This window comes from Panthera uncia (genome assembly GCF_023721935.1).
Source record: "Panthera uncia isolate 11264 chromosome B3 unlocalized genomic scaffold, Puncia_PCG_1.0 HiC_scaffold_2, whole genome shotgun sequence".
In the NCBI taxonomy this organism is placed as follows: Eukaryota; Metazoa; Chordata; class Mammalia; order Carnivora; family Felidae; genus Panthera; species Panthera uncia.
In genome coordinates, this window is record NW_026057583.1 from 2,034,747 (window position 1) to 2,040,718 (window position 5,972).

Here is a 5,972-nt window from a genome sequence, read left to right on the forward strand (position 1 = left end):
TGGCATTCAAGTACCCTGGGAAGGCCTTCTAAGAAGGTGTCTTTTGAATACAACTCTGAAGGAAGTGGTAAACTAATCATTTCAAACAGTGATGAGCACAAGGAAGGAAAGATGAAGAGAGTGGTAAGAGTAATGGGCCTTGATTTGATTTGGGGGCTTAGGGAGGGCTTCCCTGAGGAAGTGACGTCTGGGGTGAGACCCGAAGGAGGGTTAAGAGTTAACCATGTGTGGAGCAGCACGGAGCTTGGCAAGTTGGAGGAAGCGAAAGAGGCCTGTGTGGCTGGAGGGGGAAAAGGAGAGGGGAGGTAAGTCTGTAGAGAGGTGAGGGAGATCACAGGGGGCCCTGCGGACAGAATGCCTCCCCCCTCTAACTCTGGTTTGTATCTCCAGTGAAATTAGGGACCTTTGGAGGGTTTTAAGTGATTGACATGATGACATTTACATTCTAAAAGGTCTCTGGCCTCTGTCTGGGGAATGGACTTTGAGATAAGCAGGTAAGGCGAGGCTTTCTGTGTTGAGGGCCTAACTATTTGATCTGCCTCAGAAAAGCGAAAAGCCTTTAGAGTAGTTTAGGAGAGAGCTTTTCCCTCAGAGTCTACTTTGTGCAGCTTTTAGGAAGGGAAAGGAAGACGAGTTAGCATTTATGGAGCGCCTGCTGGACGGGAGAAACAATTTGGGAGACTTTGGCAAACATCATATTTGACTTACTCCTCTGCAGTTTGAGAGAAAGGGCTTGTCCTTCCCCTTTACAGACACGAGCGCAGAAGGGACAGGAAACAAGTCCTGAGGGGTTAGATGACTTATCCAGAAACCACATTTGTAACATAATCTGAATTCAAACCCAGGTCTTCCTGATCCCAGAGCCCAGTGGCTCTGGAACCAGACTACCGGTTGCTTCTGCCACTTGCTAAGGGAATGATTTTGAGTTTGATCTCTTGTGTGCCTCAGTTTCCTTTTTGGAAAGGCCTCAAGCTTTACCCAGCTTAAATGCAGATAAAAGTACCTACCTCACAGGACTGTTGTGTGTATCAAATTAACCAAGCCATAGCGCTCATCTCAAACGTTAGTTGCTATTATTACTTAAATTTTTAAAACTTTCATGTTGCCTCTTAACCATATTGCGGTCACTTTGGATGAGATTCACTATACGGATAATTTAATTCTCAGATTTTGTGAGACTCTTTTCCCCTCCCTTTTCCTCCAAACGACTTAATGCCAGTGTTCCACCTGATCAACCTTTCAACATTGATCTCACCTTTCATTCTTGACACTATGCTAGGACTTATGGATACAAAGTGAGTTTCTTCTCTGCAGAAGTTCAGGGTATCCAGAGGTAGGTCAGATATTGAAACAGATGAAGCACAATGTACTTAAGTTCTGTAACGCACCTGTAGTTAGCTGTTATAAGCTGTAAGAACTAAATGCCTGGGGGAGTAGGGAAGGCTTCAGGGCAGAAGTGAATTTTGAACTGGGCTTTGGAGGAAGCAAAGGAGTTTTGTAGGCAAGTAAGACTGGCCAAAGGACATTCTAGGTAGAGAGAGCTATATATGAAAGCATGGAGCCTTGAGAGGCTTGGCTTGTTTGGGTAGGAGGCTGGAAAGCTGAGTTGGAGCTGTGAAAGGCGGGTCAAGTTTGGATTTTATCCTACAAGCCATGGAGGGTATTAGATGAGTATTAGATACATCAGAGAGTATGAGACACATCAAATACACACCATGACGGGTGTTGGAGTTAGAGAGTGGAGACAGATGTCATCCTGGGGGTGTGGGATCACTATGTTTCAGGATCTGGTTCTCAGTTTCATAGACCCGAAATTCAGTTTTGTAAGGCACTTGGAGCTGATTGGATCCAGGCAGACTGACTCACTAACCAAACTTGGAAGAGACTGATGCATAAACTCAGGGTATTAACTGGCCATGAGAAATGAAACTGCAGAATGACAGATGTTCTGTCCTCTGGCCATCTCCCTCCCCACCGCACCCCACCGCACCCCACCCCCTCTGGCCAGGGCTGAGACATTTTAACAAAATCTTGCTCCTCAATTCCTGTCTGTTTTCCTCAGGCCCATGAAAACCCATCCTTTTTGTTAACATAATCTTTACTTAAGCTCCGTACAGCATGGCCGACCATGATTATTCATTGATAGAATGGATGATTCTGTATCCTGTGGGTTGGATCATACGTTTGTGAATCTTAAGGAAGAGGAGGAATAACTCTTTTAGAAATAAAATACCGGAAAAGGGGGTTCCTTAGAAGTGGTATGCAGATTCTAAGTGGTGTGGGTAGTCTTGAAGCTAAAGGGTGGTTGTGGACAGATGCATTGGAAATTGTTCTGAGGGCGGAGGTCTGTGAACTCTTGGTTGCACTTGAGGAGAGATTAGTTTCGAATGTTCATCTTCCCTACACGTTGGAGACGGAAAAGAAAGCGGTAATGCCTGCCCTCTACTCCGCCTGGTCACGGTGAGCTTTCCTACTGGACCGGAGTGAGTCTTCGCGGGGTCTGGGTTTCATTCTCACACTTGTCTCCACTTGTGCAAAACTGGGAAGAGTGGTGGATCCCCTCGAGTTTTGAGTTTGTGCTTTTCTGTAGTGAAAAATAAAATCCAAATAGGCCAACCTAGGTTGTGGACTAATTATTTTTATTTTAAAACTCTAAAAATAATTACACAAGCACTTTCCTGTAGAAAATTTAGGGGCCGCAGGTATACAAAAGAAACAGAACTGACTGATAAATCCTATAACCTAGAACCACTGTTAACATTTGAATAATTTAGTGTTTGTGTTAGATCTTTGTCTCCAACTCTGTCTTTCTACGTACCTTGGTTTTGACTTTTTCTTTGGCTACAAAATTAGGAACATCCTGAATAGGAGAGAATTCTGAGTGTTGACATCCATGAGGTGAAGTGATTGCATGTACGCGAAAATCTGTGTCTGTTTCCATTTCTGGGCATCTGGTCCAGTGTTCTCTCCCTTCATGTTCTAGGAGTGTTGGGCGTGAGATCCATTAGCTAATTAATTTTAAGAAATGTTTTAGGAGACGAGAGTGCTGCCTCAGCCAACCGTTGACTTTTATTTGAAGTGGGAAGTGTGTATGTGTGTTGAAATGACACATCTGATCCTTTTTATGACTCGAAGAAAAGTTAATGAACACCTTTCGAGTTTGGTGTCACCACAAAGTCATTCTTCAAACCCGTCAGCACTTCTGGGCTGTCCTCTGTTCACTGTATGACTTTGGGTAAGTCCTTTACACTCTCCGCTTGAGATTCTGAAGGTGTTGCACCAAGTAGGAATCGTGGCCGCTTTTCTCGTTAACACATTCCAGGGGACGAGAAGGCTGATGTTGTCTATGCTGGTGATTGATTGTGGAGAGACTGCCACAATATTGAGTGAGAAAAAGGAGTACCTCTGCTGAACAGATTAACTCCAGGCCTCCAGTCAGCATGTGGGGATGCGGGGGTTCAGGTCTGTATAACTTTGTTACCTCTATTTGCGAGGGCTCTACCGTGATTGGAGGGCGCCCTCCCCACCTGCCCCGGAAAATGCTCTGAGAAGTCCAGAGGTGGCGTTAAGGGCCTTGGGCACAACTAAATCTCCAGGCTTCTCCAGAGAATCAAGACCTACCACCCTCTAGTTTGCCTCAGAATGGACCCCCCTCCTGTCCGCAGAGCAGAGTTTACTGTGAGATCTCCTTCCCTCTGAGTGGTGTGGGGTCTGGCGGTTTTTTACTTTTGTTTCTCGTTTTGCCTGTCACTTGAATTTTCTACAGATTTACAGATCATCTTTACAAAAACAAATAATCAGTGAGTCTATTTTCACTTGGGAGATAAACGTTGAAGGCCCTAAAGCAAAAACTCACACTCCCCGGGGCTGTGTCCCTCCAAGCCCCCCCTCCCCGCTCACTTCGGGGCAGGTGCCTCTGTTAGAGGGGAGGTGAACTGGGCTGGGACCTCTGACTGGGAGGGGCCCTGAGCCCTGAGGGCCAGGGCCGAGCCATCTGGGAGGAGTGATTGGAGGGTGACTTGGCTGGAGGGCTTCAGGAGGGCTTTTATTTTCTTATTTTTATTTTTTATTTTTTTGGAGGTGAAAGCAGAGTTTATTGAAGATAGAGCACAATTAACAGACGGAGTGAGTGTCCAGGAGATTCGGAAAGAAAAGGAGGGAGTCCCCTCTTCAGGAATGCTTTTAAAGAAATCACTCCTCTGGGCACGGCCCCCAGGCCTTCTTCCGTGGTCCACAGGCTCAGTCTCCCGCATGTCTATTTGGGGGGGGGGGGGGGGCGGGGGGGGGGGGGGCGGGGGGTCGGGGGTACGACCGGGGCCGGGGGGGGGGGGGGGGTCATGGAACTGTAAAGACAGGGGTTCCCGTGTGTGAGCCTCACGTGCATTCCTAGGATTTCCCTGCTTCTGGGGGTTCAGGTCATTCTGGGTGTGACGCGGGGGAGGGGTGGCTTCTTCTTCCTCATTTTCATCCAGCCTTTGGGCATAGGAGCATCTTACCGACGCTGCCCTTGGCAGGCTGGAGTTGAACGTGAGCTGGTGGAGTGGGTTCTGGCTCCACCTGTGTTCCCCGGCTTGCTGCGGTTTACAGCGTTCTACTCCTCCCTGCCAATTCACCTGCTAAAGTTGAAGTTGTTTCTTAGCAAGCCAAAGGGCAGAGCGAGACCCGAGAGAGGTTTTGAAGGCAGGTGTCCATTGTAACTGCAGGCCTCTCAGGGTTATTCCAGGGCCTGAGAACACGTCTGAGGCAGAGGTTTGGCATTTTCAGAGGAGAAGGGAGCCCAGGGGTGGGCAGCGAGCAGCTGTTCAGATTCTTCTGGGGCTTGGCCCAGTCGAGGCTCTCGTCTGCACGGGCAGGGGCTGCTCTCTGCCTTGTTACACAGACTCTGCAGACCTGGGCTGAACCGGCCGAGTTGTAAAAACCACTTCACTGTCTGCGACTTCATTAAGGCTATAAATCTTCAGGCCCTTAAAAATATTAGATGTGTGATTAATTCTACCATTATTCTTAATTAGAATGTTTACTTGTATTTGAAATCCTGTGGAGTCTTTCTGCAACTGGGCCATCATCGATCAGTAATCTCCAGTTGCTTATGAAAGGCCTACCCTGGGTCCAACCCAGAGCTGGGCGCCCTGTGGCACATAAAAGACTCATGTGAGATGAACTTTGCCCTCAAGGAGTTCCCCCACTGAAAGCAATTAGAGAACACTTTGCTTCCAGACCAGACGTGTCTTGAGGGGGCTTTTCTTTCTGAGGGTGGTGGTTACTTTCACACAAGCCACCCCTCTGAGATGGCTGGGGTTACCTCTGGGGAACATTCTCTGGTACCCAAAATGGATTGGATGGCCCTCTGGGAGGAGGGAGGTGGCGGCGGCGATGATGTAGTCTCATCTTTCATTTCTTCCCTTGTCTCCCTTTGCTGCTTCTTCAAGCACCTGAACCCTTCAGCAGAAGGTAGCCAGCTACCCACAAAATATGCACCCAGTGCTGTCGTCCCATCATTACAGCCCCAGGCCTCCGAGTCTAAGGCTTTTGCATTTCCACTTGGACTCCCCTTTTAAAATATTTACACCCCCCTGGGAGAGGTCAGACTCTTAGCGGTTCATCACCAAATAGTAGCTTTAATTACCAAGAATTAATTAAGTCAACTGAGAGGAAGACTGGGACCCAGGCAGGCACTTGGGGGCAAGAGTGTCCGAAGGGACAGACTCCCACATGGCAGGAGAGCAGCGAGGGCAGCACAGGAAACTTCCAAGCACACGAGTTGCCGCGTGTAGGTCCCGCTAACTATGGGGTCACCCCGGTCGTCCTGGGGCCGAGGGGGCAGCATGGGCACAGTCCTAGCCCTGGGCCAGGGGGGCCTTGAGGCAGACGTGGACTTTGGGCCGAGTCTTAAAGGGTTGGGAAGATTGTTTTTTCCTTCATTTAAAAAACAATACAATACTCACTGGAAAATTTTGGAACGTTCAAGGGGA